Source organism: Rhopalosiphum maidis, chromosome 4 (assembly GCF_003676215.2).
Source record: "Rhopalosiphum maidis isolate BTI-1 chromosome 4, ASM367621v3, whole genome shotgun sequence".
NCBI classification, from domain to species: domain Eukaryota; kingdom Metazoa; phylum Arthropoda; class Insecta; order Hemiptera; family Aphididae; genus Rhopalosiphum; species Rhopalosiphum maidis.
In genome coordinates this window covers 6,031,848-6,057,834 of record NC_040880.1, presented here as the reverse complement: position 1 = coordinate 6,057,834, position 25,987 = coordinate 6,031,848, and the positions used below count along the sequence as shown (strand labels likewise).

At 27.4% G+C, this 25,987-nt stretch overlaps 1 protein-coding gene across 2 annotated transcripts in view; it reads right to left on the bottom strand.

The window, feature by feature from the left end:
* LOC113548786 overlaps nucleotides 1–25,071 on the bottom strand; it is a 139,268-nt gene extending 114,197 nt beyond the window's left edge. Inside the window, exon 1 of one of the 2 annotated variants that reach the window (XM_026949853.1) lies at nucleotides 24,622–25,071. The gene's annotated coding sequence lies outside the window, so the exon portion shown is untranslated. Of the gene's footprint in view, nucleotides 1–10,902; nucleotides 11,377–24,621 lie in introns of those variants that run through there. The other variant, XM_026949852.1, reaches the window with a different exon arrangement.
* Between the last annotated feature and the right edge of the window lie 916 nt (nucleotides 25,072–25,987).

The window sequence follows — 25,987 nt, the reverse complement described above, 5'->3', positions numbered from 1 at the left end:
TAGTTTTACAACATTATTACAAGTCAAAAATAAGTTTGAAGGAACTAACTAAATAATACTTATTTTAATTAATAATAATTAAGTGCCTGCTCAATAATTTAAAATAGGTACCTATCTAATTCTTTAATGCTATAAAAAAAAAATTCAAACATTTTTTTTATTATTAAATGATGTTATTGCTCATTCAGACGAAAATTAGTATTATATAATCAAACTAAGTTATAAGCACCTATATACACGTATATAATATATTGTATAACTTTAATGCTTCTATGCTGTATGAAAATTATAAATTATTAAATATAACAACCAAAATAAGTAGCAATAGTAGAAAATTATTAAAACTTCGAAGAATGTAATCATTAGTATCAAAACATTTGTAGCCCATGGCTACACGACCGCAGTAAAGTATATTTTCAGTATTTTTCATTTCACCTGTTACAAACCTCCCCTGTGCGTCCTCGGGCATTATGTTTTCCATCAGATTTAGCCAACAGCGTTTCATTTAACCCGAAAATACATTACATCCCTCTGCATTGTATTACTCTTTATAAATCTATTTTTATGTGGACTCATTTTACGGATGGTTTTTTACCTTCATATTTCATGCAGACCTAATGTACATATAAATATTATACAAACATAAAAAAGTAAAGTAGGTACCTAACGTATTAAAATAAAAATAATACCACGAGCTCTTCAGAGTAAACTAACGTTCATTTAAAGTTTACTCAGAGCGAGGAGGGAAATAAAAACCTATTCAAAATGATTCGTTATTTTATGTAATGTTATTGTTTTATATAATATATTATATTTAATATAGTTAATATATTATAAATAATAAATATATTAGATTATTCACTCTTTTTATTTATTGGTATATTTAATTTTTGTTTAATACCTAGTATTTTATGGTTCAAACTGAATACATTTAAATGCAATCTTAAAGTATTTTAAAGCTGTTGTCATAACCAAAACATTACATTATCTCGTTTGTTCCGGAATAGAAATCTGTCGGTTATAATAACAGTGACCCTTTTACAGTCTATATGTACATCTGATCTGATGAGAATCGCAAGGCTGAGGCCATCACTTACTCAAGTGCCATTACCATTTCCACCTAATCTAACGAATCCCATCGCCCTCGTCAGCAAACCTCTTACCACAACCGTCTTCAAAGAGCCCAATCATAATAATCAATTAAGTTATATTAGTGATGTCGTTCTAGTTTGGGTATATAAACTATATACAGCATATAGTACATTCGCCTTACGAGTAAGTACAGACTATATAGTACGTTAATTTTGAATACGTATTATACAAGCAAAATAAAAACATAATATTAATAAGGTACGAAATATAATGGAATTGTGAAAGTTTGAAAATATAATTATATCGTTTATATTCTAGTTTTTTAGAATACTTTTCAAAAGCAATTAAACATCACACGCAAATGCTTATTTCAAATTGCATTTCCATCTCAGCACAAACACATAAAATATAGAAACCACGTCAAAATAAAGATTCTATCAGGGATTCTACTACATAATATAATGGGTACACATTCATAGTAAAAACTATAATTTAAATACAAAACAAAATTTTAAAATACTAATTTAAAAATTTTTCATTTTTTATTATTTTTTTAACAAATGTACAAACATATTTTTTGAATTGTTTAAAAGTAGCCTACAAATTATGTTATATTTATTTGTATTTTTTTTATTATACTTAATTATATTTACGTGTGTTAAGCAAAAAATTAGATTAATTTAGTTTATTTAAAAAATGTATATATATATGATATTAATAATTTAAACTCGATGTACTCTAAATACCTATAGCAAAATAACTTGTCCTAATCACGCGCAAAAAACAATTAAAATGACATATTAGTAGACAAAAATAGTAATATTAAATAAAATACTAAATGCAATACACTCTTTAGAAAAAAATTGCACAATATTTTAATAAGCACTACATTATATATATATAAATTAAAGTAAATGTCATAAGAGAAAATATTAAGCCCCTATTATTATACTCGATAATCCAGTATCTAGCACACTAAATTATAAATTATTATTGTCAAAAGATAATTAATATTATGTAATAAATAAAAAAAATTATAATAAAAATGTTTTCATATATACATTACAAAATATATAATATATAAATACAGTAAAAAAATCATGCACCTATTGTTTACAAATAAAAATAAGCTGGATATTTAAATGGTAAATTAGACAAAGAAAAAAAAACTTTTAAAGAATTGTTTTAGTTAAGTTATAACTATATGTATAAACGTTTAATTCGAAATACATTTTTCATTAGTTGAACAACTTTTTTTAAATCAGATTTGTTAACTTTTTGTTAATTTAATTTAAAGATTTTTATATTAAAATGCCTATCTACTCAATTAATTTTACTAATAACTACACGAGTGAATAATAATATATAATATAATTAACGTAGGTAGAAATATTTTATTAAAAACCTGAAATTAATAAAATGAAAGTTTATATAAGTAAAATTTATTAAGGCGATAAAATCGATTTTATGAGTCATTTTTTGTTTCCTTATTAAACATTGTAAATATACTAGGTATACTAGGTATATTATACTATATTGTAAAACTCAAAAAGACCCATGCGTTTTCTGAAGAATTTGACATAGACAATTTAAATAAAACTAAAAAATTTTAATTTTAAATATATTTAAATACTATAAAGTATTTAAAAGTAATTTATTTAGGTACGTGGCCCTGCGTCAATATTGTAACAATGATAGTTGCCTTTCGTAATTATGAAATTATATAGGTAGCAAAAATATTGTACGTAAAAGAAAAACAAAGGAAAATTTATGAAGATATTAAGATTAAGATATTATGTAGTAATAGATACAAGAAACCAAATAAAGAAAATATACAAATAATGAAAAACATTTAAACATGCAATATCAATTTTATTTATTTTTTTTTTTTTTTAATAGCACTAAATAAATTCAGATTTAATTAACATAAAAATAATGGATTTTCAACAATACATTTTTTTTTTAGATAATTCTTTAACAGTGGAAAGTGGCCATTGGGATGAATTTACGTATTAAGTTTTTTTTTTAAATATATACATTATAAAAAAGGATGAAAGATTAACAAACACTATACAAATAAGATATTAACGGTTAGATATAAATGGTTAAAAATTATTACATTTTGCAGTGATTTTACCAACGATATCGGAAGGTTAGAATTTTCTCTTTACTGTGTAAATTTGCAACATTCCGTGGAAATATGTTTCATGTTGGGTCAACCCATATAAGAAGCTATGTGATATTTTATGTGGTAAATAAAAATTATGTTCCCAAGTGTCCTTAATTTTTACCCGCGTGAAACAGTTTTTAACTAACAATTTATGGATATGTATAACGCGCCGCTCAAGGAGTCAACTTTAATTCGTACATATTAATAATCTATACCTTATTAAGAGTTCAACACAATATCTTATAGTCTCATTATCTATCTCATCCGTGGTACTTAACTAAAACCCGTATAATAACAAATTAAAATACTATTCTAAAATTATTACCGCTGAACATAAAATTACTATCTACAGCTTTTCTTTTATTATATAACTACAATAATTCTACAGCTATTGGATAAATAATAATAACATTTGAAACATTGAAATATATTATTTTAACTTCGTGTCTAGCTTTACTATTTAAGTAGAGTTATATTTTTGGTGTAAGACAAATATGACTGATAACTAATTGTTTTTTTCATTAAGTTTATATATTTTTTAATCTAATCAACATTAGTTAGGTTAGCTGACGTTAGATTGGCTTAAAGTTTAAAATATAAAGATAGGTAGGTATACTCAAAACTCAAAAAATAGTACAAAATTGGAGGTTTTAAAATTATTTACTAATTATATTATACATTAAAAAAAAAGTTTTTAAACACCAAGTTTTTTTTGTTATTTTTTAAATGTAAGCTTTATGTTGAAAAAGTAAAGAAAGCACGTGGCCAAGAAATACAACAGAACATCGAGTCTAATTGGCCTTTGTTGTTGGCACGCGCTATAGTTAGTTAGCGGTTCTTCACCTAATAGATCACGAAGGATAAAAAAAGAAAGGGAGAAAAATGAGTCTAATTGAAAACACTCGGTTTGTTTGTATTAAGTATATATACCATGAACGAGGCTAACTCGCCCTCTCTCATCAGTGTTACGCTGGAACACTCAGTGTTAATATTGAAGAGTACTTACAATTTTGTCGTATTGTATAGTCTTTTTTTTTTACGTACATTTTCTTGTAAGAAATAGAAATCACGACAATAAACTAAGTCATTAAAAAAAGGGTGAAAGACTTGAAATGGTCTAATGTTAAGTTGATGTACTTTTCGTGTGCAGAAGTGACGGCCCATCAAGAGGAAACCCCCATTTACAATCCCATGTATATAAACGTCATAAACGAACCACCCATCTAAAATCACTGTATTGTAGGTAAAGGTAAAATGTGTAAGAAAAGAGTACCAACACACTACATAGTTCAATTTTTTTTTTTAATTGCAAAATATTTTTTTATTAACAAAGACAATAGGTTTACGTTTACCTTACATAATTTATTATTTTAAAATATTGATTAATACATATAATTAATAAATAAAAAATAAACATTTTAAAATTTTAATATACCTAAGATATAATTTATAAGTTATATACGTAATAATAAAAGATTCTTCACGCACAGATTAATTTTCCAGAACGAACACAAAATTATTTTAATAAACATAAGTTTTCAATGAAACACGAACTTTTTTGATTTTATTAATACCTGCATAACTTATAGGTAAGTACAAGAGTACATCGTGCCATTTACTTATCGTAATTAGAGCTAAAATAAATACAATTATTTCAAAGAAAACTTAAAAATTTTAGTGTTTAATTGAATATTCTTATAATATCAGAAGTAATAGAAAATTTAAAAAAATTAAATAACAATAGTTGTTATTTTTTCCATAAAAAAGTTGTATAATGTATATTTATTATTTGTTAAAATTGTTAACAACTACCCTAAATAATATGTACCAATATTATACAACACTGTTTTCAACTTTATAATTTTTAAGCTTGCAATTGTGTTTAATTATAGTACCTACCTATTTATTACTCAAGAATACAATTTCAGAGTTTATCAAATTTTAATCTTAATTTAATAAGAAAAAGAAATGACATCATAAAAAATGATTTATGAAGTACCCAATGATATTTTCATTTACTAATAAAAATATTATTATATCAAGTTATATTATGATGTTCACATGAAATTGTCCAAGGATAATTTATTTACCTAATATTTTGATTGTTAGAATCTGAATTTTCGTGATACATATAATTTCATGATATAAATGCCAAATGGCTAATTATTATTTATATGAAACCTACTCAATTCCTTGTTAAAATATAAAAAAAATTATTTTACTTTAGTAAGATTATATTATACAGTGACTTAAATAAAATAGGTAGGTATTATATGAAGTTTGATTTTTACAAATTTTCATTTATAAAATTGCACGACAAATAGTTTGTCATAAAAAATAACCGTAAAATCACAGATTTGGTAAATAGCTTGAATTTTTAAAACAATTCACGGATATATGTGTAGTTTACCTATATGGGTAAACTTTATATGTTACTTCGATAGCCACATTATATATTTTTCATAACATTTATCTTTTTGATCTTATCAATTGGCATTTCTTTGGTACCTACAGTAGGTAGTTATTGCACACGTATTATAGGAGTATAGATGATACTACTACTTGACAATGCAGACGTAGTGAATCCCATTGTTAAAAAAAAATAAGTAAAAATAATTGTATCTTGTTAGTTTACTTATTATTATGGCCGCCATCGAATCCCATTTATGTAGTGTATTAAATTCAGATTGGTTTTTAATATCCATACCGCATACCGCTATTGACTTGGTAATATCTATTCTCACGGAGGAACTACAGCACTGCAACAGGTTGCCCGGTGATCAAGCGAAACCAGTTTAATTGTCCTTGGCCTCAGTATCCCATGCGCGTATAATATACAGTACATAATATTATTTATAATATATACAATATACGTATACCTTTTGATGATATATATTAGTATATATTATGTACCTAAGAATGAAGTTATTTTGTATTCAATACAAGCAGCTTCGGTTGCAGATGTAACACGCGTACACAACTAGTACGATATAATATACCTACACATTAATGAGGACATAATTTTTGGGTAGAAAAAAAAATATTACCGGTGGTAAACCGAAGGGGGTTTCCATAACCGCATGGGTGGTCCTATCAGATAAATTGTCATCAAATCCTCGGAATGTAGTTTACAACAGGCTTCCTGCACTAATGATCTCGAGGATCCACTAATTCCCTGGGCTATCTTCGTAGCAAATAGAGTGGTTCCTACGATCATATCCATAAACTGTCAGCAAGTTTGATTTTATCTTTGTATAATATAGTTACGTGATGATACGTGTTTAAGGTAGAAAGACAGAAATCTTATCTGATGAGGCAAAACATATATCAATTGTTAAAACTAAAATAATGACCAATAAAAAGAAACATAATGTCATAATGGGTATTATTTTCTAAAGAATGGACGTATTAATTTAAACAGTAGGTATTAACTACTAAGTAATTATCTTCATTATAAGCATATTTTTGGACTAGGAAAAGTTAACTTTTTATATAATTAGGTAACATTAAAGACATCTACACAAAATTACACAAATATTTTGAAATCAAAGAATATTTAAATGGTATAAAAAAAGTAAGCAATGAGAAAATCAATTACCTTAATCTCGACGTTAATAATGAAAAACAATTTTTTAATACCTAGTAGTTTATTTTTCCACAAATTAGCAAAACTCATTTTATTATAAAATATAAAAACATCTTATTTTACATTAATTTATTATTCAGTATTTTGTGTATAAAATAGCACTATCCCTTCATCTAAATTTATTTTCCTATGAAATAGTAAACAAAGAGTCCACGCAGCTACTGTAGTACTGTGATTAATAATAAAGCTTCAAACACTACAATTATGGTTGAACACTAAAGCTAAAGGTACTATGATGACCCTAAGGCTTAATGCTATTATAAAGATATATCTTTGCATGAAAGGTGTATAATTTAATATTGTAATGACCGAGTATACATACATACAGATCTTAGATTAGAAAATATGTTGGTAGGTACTAGGTATATATTTATTTTAAAAGAAGATAGAACTAAAATTTCAATTGCAAAGCCTCTAGTCTACTTTTATAATTGTATTTGTAAATGTGTAAAGAAAACAACAAAATTGGCTAATAAGTAATAACATTATATTAAGTATAGCCTCAGGTATAACAATTAAAATAAACTGTACAAGAATTATGTTTAGTACTGATTAGTATAGTAGCCAGTAGGTATATAGTATAGTGCAGTGTTTCTCAACTTCTTTTACTCACGGAACCTTTGCAGGAGCTTGAACGTTTTGTGGAACCCCATATAATTTTTGTAGCTTTTCTATACTCAAATCATAATTAAAATCGAAAATATTATTAATTAATATATATTTTCCCAAATTTCTTACGGAACCCTTGACACCGGCTGACGGAACCCTTAAGTTCCGCGAAACACCAGTTGGGAAACACTGGTATAGTGTACATCTATATTTACAATTTAAAGAAGTTAAAACTTATTTTTTTTTAGCAAGAAGGATTTTATGAAGTTGTGTACAAAATTATTTTAAACCTATTAATTTAATTTTAAATTAAATCTATTGAATAAAATGATAAATTACTTAAATTAGTTAGGTAAGTATTAACATTGTTATTTCCAAACAAACAAATAGATAAAATGTATCTAGGTATGCATACTTTTAAAAATATTAAATAACTAAAAATGGTTAATTTTACTCCAAATTTGATTATTGTTGTGTATCCAAAAAATGTATGAGTAAATACCTTTATAATATAATAAATAGATAACCAACATAACTAAGAAAATATCAACTGGAAACTACTGTTTAAATAGAGGTATGTATGTATCCTATGTATATTTATTAAGACTGGTGTATCAAGGTAAAACTAACTAAACAAATTGATAAATTTTGGTAAATTAAATTATTAAACATAAGAAATTAATGTAATTACATAGGTAGTTAGATTGTAAAATGTACTTTATAGACAGTTGATATTATCTTGAAAAATATATGATTATATGTAATAAACTAAAAAGAGTGAATTTGGACAATTAAGTGCACTTATTGGTAGACTTTGCTACTATAAAATACTAAGCCTAACCTTTCTTTGGTATTATATTATACCAGATGTATTTAATTAAATAAAAAATATTAGTAGTTTTAAAAAATATAGGTTATTTACTTTATTTTATAGATACTCAATTTTATATAATGAGTAAGTTAAATGCTAGGTTTAGTGTAAATAAGTTAAATAAATTTAAATATGAACTTAAGTAAGTACCTAAATATATTGCATTATTAAAAATTCAAAAAGTTCCTTGGAAGTACTAACTTATATGATACTTACATTACTTATAAACATATTATTCCGAATATTATAATCTTAATATATATTTTTAATAAATAATAGGTAATGTCCTCGGTAATCTCTTATAACTCTGGTTACAAAATAAGAATAAATTAAGAGTAAGGATATATACTTCAATATTATTCAAAATAAGGACACATAGACATATAAGTATAGATAAGTAGCTACACTTGAATATTTCATAAATCTGTGTTCATCTACTCAAAATAGTAGATAATCACAGGGGTTATTAGTTAAACATAATTCTTCCATAATCAATTAGTGAAGAAACTCTTTACACATATGCTATGAATGGATTTATTTCTATAGTTAAAAATTGCTACAATAGAGATGTTATTATAGAAATAGGTAGTATCAACTAAGTTCCACAATACTATCAAATGAATCAATATTTAGGTATGGTATATTACATATAGCTATATAAATATAGGTATGTGAAAACAATTTAATTACAATGGCTAATCTTTCTGTATTATGAATTGTAATGGTAGCGAGGATGGTAGGCACAATTTTTTCTGTCTAAGTATAGTAAGTAGGTTAATCTATTTCAACATTTATGACAATCGAAAATATATCTAGACACCACACAATAGTATAACACGATATAATATCATGAGTTTATTTACAAACAAGTTTACAAATGAAATAATACCTATTTATTGATATTTTTTCCGATTAGTAACAAAATAATTGTTCAATTTATACCTAAGTACCCAGTTGCCTGTGCTGTGTATAAAATGTACTCTAAAATTCATTATTATTGATATTGTCTATAAACAAAAATTAAAATTGAATAAAGGTAAATTTATGTATCTCATAGATACCCACCAAATCTAAACCTTTTTAACTGACTCTACTCAGATATGAAATACTTCAGGCATAACATCATGAAAATAACTACCTTTAATACAAAAGTGGCCCTATAAGTATATAGGAAGTCGAAGGCAGTGATGGTAAATGGGGTAATCGAGAGTGTGCTAGATGAAATGTGTCCCATCTTCTTAGAACTAGGTGATTTGGCATACAAGCTATGTTTTACCTACTGAGTGAATATACATCACTATATCACCAAATCTAATTCTATTAAGTGTTTTGAACGAACATCAATGCGACATGAGATGCATGCCACATCACTAGGTAATTGCTATTGTTTCTACATACATCACATTATTCTACATTGTAACCATGATTTATTATTCTATTGAAATAGGTAATAGCTTAGTAATAATATGTACAATCAATGGTGGTAGTTATTATTAAAGGAATTATTATAGATATGGCAAGTTGTAACTACAAATATCAACATATTGTTGATAGCCATATTGACTACCTTATCACTGACTGATAATAGACTTAGACATAACTTCATGAGCTTTTGAATTGTACACAACACAAATTAGTAATTTGTAATTTACTAACAAATATATAGATACATAACAAACGATAATAAGCAACAGTCGCATTATAAATTATGGAGTTTAATAACTAGTGATAGTATCATTGGGCAATAATTCCTAGACTTTTAAATAAACAAATCTGAATGTAGATTTAACCAACACTTTTATCACTAGAATGGGTACCTACAATAGAAACATTAAGTTAGGAACAGTTTCAATTTCAAACACCATGTTTAACATTTGCAACCATGATAACAAAAAATAAGTACAGACAGAACAGTATCAAATAGATGAATATATTGTTTTTACATCAGGCCAGATATTGGACAGACTCGAGTAAAGGTAGCCAGCAGGTACATCGCGTCATTTTCTATGGGTATAATGACATTTGAAACATAAAATCAGAAAAAATCACTGTTATTGTAATGATAACAGTCGAAGACGTGTCTTCTTGCTGCGATTAGACAGACGGGTTAGGCTTGTTGGTTCGAGACTGGAGTTCTCTCGACGAATTTCTGACAAACAACAGCTGGAGCCGGGTACACACCTCACGGGGGGAGACACGTTTGCACATTACTGCCCCCCCCCCCACGAGCATCGTTTATTGGTATATTGAATAAAATCAATTTAGCACGATTGAAAATATTATGTACGATCGATACTACACGATTTATCGGAGGCTCTATTTCGGTAGTTGGCCCACTATATTCGTTTCCCGACCAATTTGTACCTGCTAGGTACGCCTATATTATAGTATCGTGCCCAAGCACAGGTAGGTACTTCAGGCAACAATTTACGGACAAGTGTGGGGGGTACACATATTATATCGTCTATACTCATTAAGGTACTCGGGCTAGAAATTCATAACAATCACACTCACTTCGACGGACATCCGGGTACGATCAATCTTCAGGTCCGCAGACGAAATCATATACAAAAAAACCACAGACGGAACACTTTCGGTACACACCGCCGGAGAACGACTAGCACTCGTGGTGTGAGATAAGCGAAGAGATCCCGACAAACCGACGGCACGACCTACTGTTTTTTTAAATTTTTTAACGGGTAGATAAATTCGGGTTACCTACGACGTACGTGCCAGTGTTGTCGACGGAGTAATGCGAAACGCGATAGGACGACGAGCGATCGGTTCGCCACAAACGGGACAAATATCAACAGCAGCGGGACACGGTCACCGCGAAGTTTGGCGGCAGTCACGACGGAGTGTCGATTGTCAGGCCACACCGGTGCGACGACAATGAGCGACGGGACGACAGCAACGGAACGACGACGGCATGACGTGCGCACGGGAACAGAGAACACGACTGAACGGCCGCGGTAAACAAACTGGCGGTAGGGCCGCCGTCACCACCACTCGGCACCTCACCACCGCAGAGGCGCGCGCACGCCGCCGTCGCCGCGATCGTCGTCCGCCGTCACCGCCGTAACCGGCACCTGCAGCTGTGCTGCCGTCGGTAGCGACCCATGCGTACACGGGTGGCGCGGTGTGCGGATGTCATGGAGGAGAAAAATTATTTCTAACCCTCCCCGCGCGCGCGCGCGCGCGGACAACTGTCCGTCCGTCGAAACAACGATATCCCGTCGTCCCTCCGCCCGACAACGCTCGTTACTTCCCCCCCCACAACCCCCCCCCCCCGAAACCGCACCACCGAACGCTCGACAAACCCTTTGTGTGTGCGGTTTATTTTTATTTCATTTTCTTTACGCACATCTTACGCGAGTCGAAGCCGTGCTGCCGTCGAGTTCTTTAGTGCACCCGTTTACGAAATAATAATACTATAATATAATATGATATAATGTTCAAACGTTATAGGTATATACCATATAAAAAGGTACACAACTTACGATAAACGTATATATATATAGGGTTGTACCACATATTAGGTTATAGCGGTATGTGCGCTGCTATATTATGTATAGTACACCTATATATATAGGTATGTACCTACCTACAATATATTATATACACGCGGACCAATGGTGAATTATGCCATGTTAGTGTAGTGATTGGGGGTAAACGCACTTATATAAATGTATATATATATATATATATTACACCTATATAACTTCTGTAGTTATTATGTGTTTAACAGAAATTCCTATGTATATATATATATATATATATTATATACCTGCGTACCTATACGTATAATACGCGCGTGGACGTATAATATGCGATATATACTTACCCCTCTCGCGGATCCGTCTAACCAAACGAAACTCAATAATAATAATAATGATTTTATTGCTTTATTGTATCGTTATATATATATATATATATATTATATAAATGTGAAATATGTGTAGGTACCTACACGATTTCGATATCATACAATTATTATATATATATTATGTATAGGCATTATATTGTATTACGTCGTTATTGTTGTATATAATATGTTGTACCGTTAGTCGACCGACCGAAAATCTTATAATATGATACATAAAATTGTAGATTTTTTAACGTTGGAAAAGCACTGGGTGCCTAATATTACAATGTAAGACATATACCCTTATAGTAAATAATATGTATTATAGGCAGTATAGGTACTCACACCTAATGCCTAAGAGGTGTTAGCATATTGTTATATGTAAATATAACATACTATAAGTATAAATTAACCATACACTATGACTATATTATATGTTTTTAAAAACAATCGTTTTTTTTTCAAAAATGCGCAGCTGAATTGGCCGGTTTATAATATGTACCTTTATAGTTTATAAAACCCAAATGCGTATAAGTCAAGTACGTATTTAGCAGTGGACAAGTGGGGAAGTGACTTTATTATAGGCAGGACTTTTTTTTATGTGAACATACTGACGTTAATAGTAATAGTTTATTTGATTATTGCAATAATTATTAATTGCTAATAACCTTAGCAGTCAAAGACTGTAATATTTATTATTTTTAAATAAAAAAAAAAATGATTTGATTATTTTTATCCTGATTTTTTAATTATTAAGTTTAGTAGTATGTAATCAGAATGCGTAACAAACGACAGTCTATACATACAAGAAACTTGTGAACAACATTTTAAGTGATACGCGATGTGTGTCCTACTTTGGACGCGTTACCCTCGTGATGCACGGAAAACGAGTGGTGCGGTTCGTCGACTCCATATAATTATTACGAGGATTGTATTAATGTTTAATAAAATGTTTACATTTTTGTAGACCTCTGCATGTACCGTACACCACTATGATTAATCCACACGATGACACGACGACGCTAAAACTTTTTGATTAAGATATTCGAACAACCTTACTGATGCGGAGAAAAACCACTGTGAAAAGTGATTGCGTTTTCTCAATACTGACCTACTTGGCTTTATTGCCGATGTTATTGGCGAGTGAGTAACCGAGATAGGAACTATGCGGTCATTGGTCATACTGTTATAGTCTTAAAAGAAAACTGTGTCCGACTATCAAACCATTTTCATTTAGTCGTTTGCGAGCGCATAAAATGTTGTGCAGTGCGATGAAACTTCGTCTAAACGAGTCATGCAACTTGTTCCTGTATAATAATAGTATACATCGGCGAGAGTTGTCACTTCAAGTCTGATAAAACGCGGTGTCTGTTTTCCTGACTATTACAGTATTACACTCCAAGAGAGGTAGCCGGTGTCAGGATATAATAAGATATAAATCAGTCAAAAATGGTCATTTTTCCATCAAATGTATTAACAAGAAAAATCACTAAATATATATTTAATCATATATATGTTATTTTTCTATTAATTAATAATGTTTCTAATTTTTATTTAAAATAACTCTGAGTAGCGGTGGTCATTGGAAGATAAGTACATATTATGTTTAATTATATACACATATGTGAATCAAATAAAAATGGTTACATGGACAAAATATACTACAATAATATATATAGTAATACAGAGATATTAAAGTCACTTGAGTAAATTGGATCTGGGAGGATATAAAGTCAGAGTCCTAATTGAGCGATTTGGACAGTGATTTCGGAAGTTGAGAATTTTCTCTTACCTGAGAATATACAGCGGTGAAAACATTAACTATTTATCATTTTTATTTGTCATAATAACATAAAAATGTTTTACATATATTTTTTTTCAATACTTTTAAAAGTTATTCATAAAAGTATCAATATTATGATAATGATTGATAGTACATAATTAACATAACATTTTAATTTATTCTCATGAATGATTTTTCAGAATAAATAAAAGATGAATTATTTTATATTTGTATTGACATACCGTTTTTTAAAAATTCATTATAAATATTATTATACTTTACATTTATATCAATATAGACAATAATTTATTATAATAATATTCCTTATTACATTTGAAATAACAAAATATTACCTAACCTACGCCAAAAATATTGTCTAAATATTTATACTCTGAACTAAACAATCTTAATATTTCAATTCCCATGTAAATATTATTATGAAGTTTTGATACGTATTTTTAATTTGAATACTAGTCACAATTATCCACAGTCCTAAGATATACCTACATAACTTCAATTTGCATTTAAAAACAAACTATTAAATTTAAATACATTTTATTTATTTTCCATAAAAGGTAAAAACTATGTCATAAACTTTGCATAAAATACAATGTTTTAACAGTTCCTTTACATAATAAGCAAATATATAAAAGAATGTAACAATATGCAAAATTAATTAAACTAGCTAGGGCGTTTATTTCTATAAACTTTTATAGAATCTAATAACGATTTATCATGAAACTATCTTTAATGAAAATTATAATCAATGTTACTTAAAGAGATAAGTTATTTTACAATTTCTAACAATAAATGCCTTAGTGAATAATCAACTAATTCAAATAAAACACTATGAAAAACAAATGGTTGCGCATAGGTTATAAAATATTTAAAGAACTATATATAAAAAAAAGTATTGTTTTAATGAATGTATGATATATATATTATATATACATATATCAAATTATAAATAAAATCTTAAATCATTGAGCATGTAGTTGAAGTTTTATCATCCTTAAAAATGTACATAATCAGATAAGTTGACGTTTACTCCACAGGTATAAGGTACGAAAATATCACTTATATTTTAGGTAGTCTTATAAACTATTAAAGGACCGCGTCTTATTGATTTGTATATTATTATTTCAATAGAGTAAATTGTCTTTCTTTCGACTAACAAATTAATATATATATATATGTATATTTACGCCCTACGCATCTATAGTATTATAATAAATTATGATTCGAAGAACAACTGTTTTTATAAAGTTTTATTATAATAATAGAGTTTTTCGAAAAACATACTTGTAATATGTACTAAAACTAAATTATTGTACTCGTATTATGAGTTAAATTTAAAAAACAATACATTTGTATTTAGTGTTCATCAATATTGTGATAACTATTATTAACGCCAGAATGCTATGAAACACAAATTAAATAGTAAGATATTAATAAAATGATAACTTAAAAAATTTAAATAAGAATTATATAATAGATTTTACAATAGTACCTGATAACTTCATTTTCCAAACAACCAACTATCAACGGATCTAGCCAAGTGAATTAATCGAAAAGATTTATCTTTACATATATTATTTAATAAATAAGAAATTTATAGCAAGTTTTGATATTTTACTTATATTGATTAAACATTTAACCTAACTTAAAACTGAAATTAAACAAAAAGTGATTGTTATTTCTTAAGTTTGACCTTACTATATTTTTTTATTATATATTATAATTTATAAATCATGTTATATTAATTTTGATTATTAATAGATAAATTGTACCTAAATAATTTAAATATTGATGGTTTTTATAATATATCTACCGATTACCATAAATTAAATGTTTAATAAATATTTATCTACTCATATTCTTGGTTTTTCTTCTGTAACTATTATTATTATTTAAATTTATCCAAAACTTCCCTTATTTTTAAATTAATTTTTACAAGTCCCAAAATATTATTTTCTATGTATATATTTATATATTTTGTTTTAAATAATAAACCACGAATTTAGTCATTTAACTATTAACTAATATCTATTATAATATAATTATTTTTCAAATAAATTATGTTCACGCTTAAAAACAATAATACTAATAAATTATTATATTATATATTTTGTATGTACGATGCATAATATTTAAATTAAGCAGTTTGCATTTTTATCAATTTTAAACTTAATAAATGCATAATTTTGACCAAGCTACCTTAAATGAGTTAGCCGGGTAAACAGGATTTCATATTTTATTCTCACTATTATCAACTATTTTTAACGGATATATTATTGTTTTATACTGAAATATCTTTAAAAAAATCATAATCTGCATTATAATAGTTGTAATAGAATAATAAATCAAAATCGTAATATAAAGAGCTATAATTTGAGCAAGTCAAATCTCTATAGAACAAAATTCCTGTGTCAATAAAATAAACGATTGTAAATATACTATAGGTATTATTGATAAATGTGGTACGCCGTTATTAAAATAATATTAAATGGAAAAAATTGCACAAAGTTGTGGCATTTAATTATACTTAACTATTTTAGTATTTTACAATGGAATATTATAGTGGATAAAAACAATATATAAGCAATATATACATATATCCACTAATATATAGTGGATAGTATACTGTTTTCAGATTACCTATATATACAAATTGAATTTTCCATTTTTACCTAATAATTATAAATATCTAAAGCTGTGCTTGTGTAGGTACTGATTTTCCATTGAGCATTTTTGTTATGTATTTTTTTGAACGGATTTTTTTGAGAACAACGTATTATTATATTGACCATATGGTATGTAACTAAATACCATATACACAATATTGAAAAATTATTTTTGGTATAATATTATCAAACGAAATTGTAATATTAATAAGCAGCATAAATCTATTAATTAATAAAAAAAATTGTTTACTATGAATTTTTAATATTTTATAACTGACGAAACAACAAACTATTGTTTGAAGATTTTTGAATTAAATTGTCAAGCTATAATATATATATTATTATCAAACAAAAATAATAACATCATACAATAAATCACAAAACAACAATTTCATAGATCTATCATTAATATAAAAAGATTAAAATTTAATTTATGTCTATAAAAATTTAATGTTAACATAAATATTTAGTAAACAATTCAAGTCCCAACAATTATTCGTTTTTTCATTACAAAAAAAAAAAAAAAATCGATTTTGCTGAAATCTGGTTTTGCGTAATACTCGTACTTCCAGTTTTTCTTTAAGTTTTTTATTATTTTAAATATACTGAGAATTTTTTTATTTTTGGCCGTTTTCTTCTCTTATATCTGATATAATACCAAAAACCATTCTCAAAGTTGAAGTTTGAAGTATTTTTATTGCTTCAAAGGGTTATGACGAACAAAAAAAATATACATTGTAAAATCAATACATTCATCGGTCCGCTCAGAATCTAAAATAACTTTAACTATAATGGCTTATAAGGAGTATTTAAAATATGAAAACGCTGATAACTTAAATGTAAAAGTGGAAAATGAGCATTATGATACTTCATTCAAATTAGTGAATAATTTATATTATTTTTTTATTTTAGTTTATGATATTTTTTTTATATTTATGCATTAGGTATACAGATAAAAACAACAAAATATTGAAATTTATGAATTTCTTTTTAAAAATTATTCATCGATTTAACGTATATGAATTCATTTTGGCGCATTTTAATATTATAAAACATTATTAAACACGGTACCATTTTACATTGCACGTATTTTCTGTGCTCTGTTTTCTATTCTAATTCCAATCGTTCCATATTGAATCTGTGGCTGAATTTATTGTGTCGTGACTCGCGTAAAGATAAACGGAGTTCAATTAGGTTGTAGCTGTTGGGTTGAATGTGGTTCTATTTTTCTAGTGTGCATACAAGTCAGTGTAATATTTACATGTCTGAATGATACACGCTCTAATCAATGTTTTTATGATTTAGCACGTTCTGCTATATTATGTTATTAATAAAACAAGTGCGTGCCGTACCCACTTCTCAAAAAATAATCCCTAGATTTTTTGTGAATTTACTTCTTAGTATACCTATGGAATTTGTATTTCTTTTCCGCTCTATCGACTAAAAAAGACTTTGATTCTATGTAATCTCACAGTCTCCACATACTTATTCTATTCACTCGATTGGAACGCGTCCTACTCACGGATGATAAGACGTGTATAGAATACGTTGGGGAGTCAAACAATGTCAAGAACTGTGTTTATATATTATATGTAGATAACTGTGTTAGATATATATTTTGTTCTGTTTTCAGCCAGACAATAATGCAACGTTCACAGTTAATGTATGAACATTATATTATTATTATTATTATTATTATTATTATTATAATACAACTTTAAATAAGTACTTACCTAACTAAGGATGTCCTATTACTGTAAATAGCGAGTTGCCATTCTCAATTTATCCTATAGTGAATATTACTCAGGCATCACATACAAAGAGAAAAAAAATCAGTTGATACTTATACAAAACTATAAATATGTTTTTGTAACATAAGTTGACGTTTGAGATATTGCTCGAGAAACAGCTACAGCACTGTCTAGTATCGTTGTTAAAGTGTAACCTATTTGTACTTTACCATACGAATATATGGTTATAATTTTATGAACTTATTATTATAAATTGCATATAGTTCATATTTCGCAATCAATATTACTTTTAACACTTTGAAGACTTTAATTATGAATTCACTAACAAGAAGTTCACAAAATATAGTTCGTATAATACATAATTTAAATGTACTTATAACATATTAATTGATACCTACTAGATAAAGTACCCAGCAAAACAATGTTTAAAAAACTGTTGTCATTCCATATTTATATTTTACAATATAAGTTAGAAACTTGGGTGAATAGAGCGTACTGGCAATTTTCTCCAATTTATACGTAAACTTATATGTATATAATATGAATGTAACTAGTCAAAGTTTTATACTGAAAGAAAAGCTATTTCCTAATGACTCTAATGTATCCTTAAAATTTAAAACTTGCGATTCAAAAGAATCTCTCAAATCGAATCAAATAAATAGTACCCATGCAGGATTTTATGCAAAATTAATATAATTTTGAGAGAACTTAATAATGAATACTGTTTATCATACTTACTTAGTAATGTATTATTTTAATAAAAGGATAATAATGATAATTAGTTAATGAACTCATACTGTAATACTTAAAAAAAAAACTGCTGATTATAATATCATTATAATATAATGATAATACATTATCTAATAACTTGCATTGACTACATTCAAACAATATATAATGAGATTATCAAATAAATAAAAATAGTTAAGCCGATAGGTGTTAAACTGTTATCTGTTAGAAGAAAAAATTTAATTATTTAGCAAAATATATATTTATTTAATAATCGTAATATGTATATAATTTCGTGAAACTAATTATTTTAAAATGTCAAATGTTATCTGATTAGTCTGGGATAATAATATATTATAATATGTCACATTGTCACTTATATTTTGATATCTACTTTTTTATTTTTTATAAAAATGTTACAAATAAAGGTTTTTAATTTAAACCTAACCATGTTTATAGAACTGTTGATCTTAATATTTTTATTCAATTATAATAATTATACAATTATACATATTATAAAATATATAATACCTATATGTTCAATGTGTTGAAAATATCATGCGTTGAAATATAAATATTATATTATAACCTTTATGACAAATAATAATAGATGACGAATTTGCTTAATTATTGAACTTAATAAACATTAATAAAATACTATTATAATAATTAAATACTATTATTTCAAATAATTAATTACATAGTAAGTTTAAGAATTATGTTAAGTCGTGTTATTTTTAGAAACGTTGTATATGAATCCACAAACAAAAGAGTTTAATTAAATAATAAAATAAAACATCATCACAAATGTGATATACTGGTATATATATATATATATAAGTATATAATATATTGTATGGTATACTATATAAATTTATAGTTAACATAGTATATCATAATTTTTATTAATTGTGTTACTACATGATAATATATTTATATGTGCTGTGTATAATTAAAAATAAAATAATAATAATTTAAATTAAATGATATTTATTTGTTTAAACTTGGGATACAATACATTATTGCCATTATTATAGGTACTCACAGTTAATGGAAATTGTTTTTCGAAATTCTATGGATTCGTGTTAAAGATTTAATTAAAATTACATTTGATCGGAATATTATACAAAGACATAATGTGATGTGTTTAATCATGAGCACGTCTAATAAATACTCATCAATGTTATCAATTTCAAGTATCAACTCTATTATTATGATGACGTACACCGAAAAATTCAATGTGTTTTTATCTTGACGTTTTCCGCAATGCTAATACCTTTCTCTGTTATTTTAATGCTAACTATGCGTGATATAAACAACAATCGGTAGCTTAGTGAAAGGTACTTACTGCGAACTTCCTATCCAATGCCAATGTTACGGTAAGTAAACATTCATTATGCGGGCCAAACCCTTTTAGGGCTGCTGTGATACTGATATACCCAATTCTAAAACCCTGGTGTAGAAATAAGGGACCAGAACTTTATACATCTTACAACTCCCAAAATTAAATAACCACAAATTAACGACCGATTATTATTACACTACCACTGACATGTTGTTGTAAAATGTATCAATATTTTAGTAACTAAGTAGTTCATCTAAATTATTTTTATACGAATAAAGGATGGAATAAAGACATTTAGGTGTTCTAGAATAGGTACATTATCAGCAATCAGAAGCAAATTGCATAGGTTTTCGAGTGTCGACTTATACACTGTTTAAACTTTATATAATATGTATACCTACATTATATTTTACATTAATTATACCCATTATGTTTAACTATTTAAGTGTATTAACCTTTTGTCTAAATAAGAGTTGACTCATTGGTTAGGAATATTTAACATATTATAATCAGTAAAAATAATTTCGTGTGTTCATATACTCAAATAGCACTATATAATATTCAAATGGTACATAATAATACCCTCAATATATTTCACGAAACGTTGCGCAATTATCACTTCTGTTATTTGTATTTTCGCCCCTTCAGTTTGTCTGACAATTCATAGTGTCGAGTAAAAATGGTCGTCGGTCGAATTCAATGTTTGGAAGTGGACATTTTTGTAGGTCCTTCAAAAGAATCATTTCGATTCGCTTGGACAAATCTATTCGAAAAACCTAAAAGCCATACGCTTTAAGCATTTCTAAAGAGACGTCTTGTAACATTTCAGTTTTTTTTTAAGCATATATAAAGGTTTTGTCACTAACTTTACGCACATATATGTACATTGTACATAGTACATACTATAAAGTAACACTCAATTTTTATTTTTATAGAATTATATGCAATGCAAAATTTAGTAGAAAACAAAAGTAAAAATATTTAATACAAGAATTGGATTGACACCTAGGACAGCAGTGTTTAAAATTAATACATAATTATTAATTTCTATAAAAAAAAAAAAACATTTCAAGTTTAATTGATAAATCGTTATAAACATAAAATGATTCTGAGAAAACTTTAAGTCATCTAAATCTGGTCAAGATTTTATTAAAAATTGATGTTTGTTTATCAATATTTTAAAATTTTCTTGAAGACGATTGAGAAAAACGAAAAATTATACTTTAAAAACCATTTGGCACCCGTGTTCAACTTCTAACCAAAAGAGTTAATTTTCCAAAAAAATTATTTAAAAATAAATTTTTTGTCTGTGGGCCTGATAAAGTTTGTCCATAGGCCACATATGGCCTGAAAAACCACCATTTTAATTCTATCTAACTTAACCTATTGGATACATATTTTGTGTATTAGATTTTGAAAAAGCAAAGGATTTATTGAAAAACGGCAAAAATTCTTATTTTTCAATATTATATTTTTTTCAATTTTTACTATTACATTATTTTTGTAAACAATATTATTTTCTTACTTAATATAATTACTTGTTGAAAAATTATTAGCAAAACTTGCTTTTTAAATCAAACTTTGTTCATGAATGTTTTTACTTTTTAAATGTGAAGATTTTGCTTATGCGAAATAATTGGGAATTATTCAATTAACTGACTGACCAACACCCATTGTGTTTATATCTTATCAAAGTTATTTTTAATTTAATTTATTTGTTTACTGTATGAATCAGCTATAATTTAATATCCATAAAATAATTAATACGATTAGATAAAAACTAAAAAATGGGTTGGTAAGTTTTATCTAAATGTGCGCACATGAAATTATTTTTCTCACAAGCCTAATGTCGCAACTCGCAATCGTTGGAAAATAATAATAATCGTTGGCCGCTACACCAGCATTTGTTTTCTCTGTCTATCTCCTACATAATATAGGAATAAAGATACTCTGTATTTCCACGATTACGACTCTCTGGTTCAGTTAAGGGCAAAAGCACCTGGTATATGTTATATAAAGAAGAGTATTTCCTATTCATTGACCGGATAGATTTTAAATATTTACATTTTTTATAAATATAAGTATGTTTTAATTTAAAATAATTTCAATTATTTTTAACCATTAATGATTTATTCAAAATTGTAAATATTAAAAATCTATCCAGTTAATGCATAGGAAATTTTGTCTTAAACTGGACCAGAGAGTCGTAATCGTGGAGATACGGAGTATCTTTGTTCCTATATTATGTGGGAGTGGAAGATAGACAGAGAAAACAAATGCTGGTGTAGCAACCCCTTAGACATTTTTTATATTATAATATTACAATTATATTGTATTATAAATTTTTAATAATTTTAACAATTATCATTTTGATTATTTAGACGAAGTGTTATTTTGTAATTTTATGAGTATACATATGTATTTTTTACATCTAATTAACTTAAATCTTAGTACATATATACGTATATATATTATATATTTAATATTTTAATATTAATAATAAAGTATATCATAGTTTAAATAATTATTTTTTATAAAACTACATATTTATAGGTACCTTCCTAATATATTTTATACTAAATAATATCAATTATATTTATACCAGCTGTAACTAGTGTAGCACACAGATAACTAAAAATATAGCACTTTTTATCTAGATAATAAACACTTATCTTTTTGTAAATGACAATACTTTATTTTTTTCCAACAACTTATATTTTATTTAAAAATGTTTATTATAACACATATTCATTGTATTTAATAACTGTATAAATGTATTTAAAATTTAAATAATACTCAATACTAGCCATTCGTCGTAATAAACAATTAAGCCTATAGTATTTTATTATTTATTTCAAGTTTTAACAAAACGCAATGTGTTTGGCTTATATCACGCGATTTTATCTTATGTACCTATTCAATTTTACAACAATAAAAAAAAACTAAAATTTGTTTTTTCACTAAAATGTTCTATCGTTATACTTGGCCTATGAGACTACCTGACCGCTATTAATTTTCGTTTTCTCATATTATACAGACTAATGCAGGAATGGGTCTAAAGACAAACATGATGTCATTAGACATGCTTATACATGAAGGGTTATTTTCCCCTATAACGAACACCCAATTTGTTATACATTTTTCTGTAAAAGGTAACAATAATGCTCATTGCTCGTGCACTATTGTTCTTGACGTAGACAATAATAAAATACCATTGTAATAAATATCATGTATACGTATGCGTGTATACATTATGTGAGCGTAGGTATCTAAATGAAAATAAACGCTTACCCTACATTATAATTGCTGTAATTATCATAACTGTAATATTACTGCATGTCTGCATATATATTATAATACAAATAAATATATTTTTTTAAACTAATTGCTATTTCAGATTTAACCTTTAAAAAAGTACATATTTTAACTTTACCACGAATTAACAATGTATCGAAGCAGACATTTACCTATAAAATTAAATACAGCAGTTCAGTGTTATTGGTTATTTTTATTCATTCATAGATAGTTTTTATTTTAATTAATAAGTGATACAATCACAGTCCAAAATGCATAATATGTTGACTTTAATCATAAATTAAATTAAATGTTATCACTTCACGCAATCTCTCAAATATATTATCTTGTATTTATTTGATTATTTATGTATATTATAAATAACCTTTAACAGCCAGTATTTTATTTATTGTAATACTGTCTCTCAAAACCAACATAAATCAATGTTTCAAATATTTTTTTTTTATTTAATCAAAACCATATTGCATGTTCCGTACATAGATTCTAATCGTAAATAAAATATAATAAAGTGTTTGAAAACCATATTCAAAGTTAAAAATAAGTAGGTATCTAATTCGTTTTTACTTTTAGAATAGTTTTATTTTTCACATCGACGAATCAAAACAAATAACGATATAATATGCATTTATATAGACTTAAATACGCCTTATAAATGTATTATGAATGCATTTCGATACTTCGAGTATCCATATAATGACTTCACACACAAGCATATTATTATAATATACACTTATTTTAAATATTTAAATATTTATTTTTACCTTCACTCGTTTAATCGGCAACAAAATAGCTATATAATATATGTATTCGCGTCGATACAATATCGTTTCTATTTCTGTTTAAAACGTAATGTTCTCCGCCGACGGTAATGTCATCAAAATAAATAAATTAATATTCACGAAACGTATAAGACACGCCCCCCACATATAGTCGGTCGGATCGGACGAACACACGCTTAAACTTTTCTGGCATACGGTAAAAACGAAATTTTAACCGGAATCCACGGCGACGCGAAAATCAGGAACATCCGGCAATGCGTCGATCCGGAGTCGTGCGTCTATTATTCGATCGCACCAAACAGGATTCGAACACGGCGGCGCGTCTCGGGTGGATCGCCGAACCTGCTGGCGTACGAAGTAATATTTATTTTTTTATTCGCCCGACGGTGAACCCCACGGCGCGCGAACGGTACGAAGTCGACGGGCGCGCGGATCGAGCCGGACTGCCGACGGCCGACCGGCGAGTGTAACTACGCAATCGGATCACGCGGTACCGCACAGCGCCGGCGCCGGAACTTGGACATCGCATGGCGTATGATAATAATAATAATAATAATATTATACAGTATGGTATGGGTGTCGTTGTTCGGCGGACAAAACATCTGAGAACGCGAACGCTGTGCGCCGAAAAATGATTGCGGAGCGTCACACGATAATCCGAATCCGATGGACGTTTAAAATCATATCCTATCCGTTTGTTAAACCGTTAATATACACCGCCGATATATTGTCGTAAGTGCATTCCCGTCATGCATAATTCATGTATAATATAATATATCTATCGCTCTATTCGGTATTCATTGCGCATTCGAACATGGCACTAAATTATAAAATTAAATTACAAATCGACTTGTAAATCATAACAATATTATTATAATAATAATATGAACATGGGAAGTATTCGAGTATTACGCGGAATAACGATAATAATATGCGCTGTAACAGGGGCGGACGCAAGGGTGGTCGTGGGTGGATAAAAATTTGTTCGAGTTAAACGTATATATACCGCCGTATTACCTATAATACTGGTAGACCAGACAAAAATAAATCATTGTACCGATAAGGAATACGATTCTGAGTAGAGACGGCGTGTCTACTCTGTTTCCGAGGTTATTTTATAATACCTATAATATTATATTATATATTTTATACGAGCGGGCTTTGACCGCTCCTCGTTTCGTTCTCGTACACCGCTTCGAAACCAGTTCAACCCCTTATGAGCTGACTAAGATCTGTTATTTAAAAATATAATATCTGAATGACAAAATATACAAATTTCATTTTAATTACACGGGGTCTTTTTATTAATAACCATAATTGCTTATTTTATTTTTGGTTACCGTGGAAT